Source organism: Lipotes vexillifer, unplaced genomic scaffold (assembly GCF_000442215.2).
Source record: "Lipotes vexillifer unplaced genomic scaffold, Lipotes_vexillifer_v1.1 scaffold1223, whole genome shotgun sequence".
In the NCBI taxonomy this organism is placed as follows: domain Eukaryota; kingdom Metazoa; phylum Chordata; class Mammalia; order Artiodactyla; family Lipotidae; genus Lipotes; species Lipotes vexillifer.
The window spans coordinates 535,217-535,865 of record NW_006795957.1 but is presented as its reverse complement, the minus strand read 5'-3'; positions in this window follow the sequence as shown (position 1 = coordinate 535,865).

The window sequence follows — 649 nt, the reverse complement described above, 5'->3', positions numbered from 1 at the left end:
GGGGTCCGGGGCCCGCAGGCGAGGTGTCTGAGGGAGGCTGGCGGGGTCGCGAGGCCCACGTAGGCCCTCAGCTGGGAAGTCGCCCCGGTTTCCCCGGCCCGGCGCGCCCTGCGGAAAAGCAAGGGCCGGTCACAGCAGGCGTCCTACTCCGCAGTCCGAACAGGCCGCAGTGCTGAGCAACGGCTGACGGAAGCCGAGGCCCACTTCCTCCACCGCCCCCTTCCCCACACCGGCGAGGCTCCCGGGCTTTGCAGTCAGCTTCAGGGCCTCAGACGCCCGGCTCCGTCCTCCACTATCCCACAATCCCTTGAGAACGGAGGCACGCAGGAGGCCCCGCCCTCCCGCCGCCGACTCGGTGCGCAGGTGTGCGGAGGCCACGCGCCCGAGCCCTACAGTGCGCATGCGCGCTGGGCCAGCCGCTGCGGACCACGCCCAGCTAGAATAACTCCGCCGCAGAAGTGCTCGCGCCAATATGTGCCAACGGTCTCTTCCTAAGTAAACCCAGGCAACCCAGTGCGCAGGCCCCACTGCACACTAGGGCATCGTTTCTCTGCGACTCCGTTCCAAAGTCCACAGAAAATCCTGCTCCTGAATTTCTGTATCCCCTCGCTCCCTTTGGATATCCATTTGCTCTTCTGTCTCCTCCAAT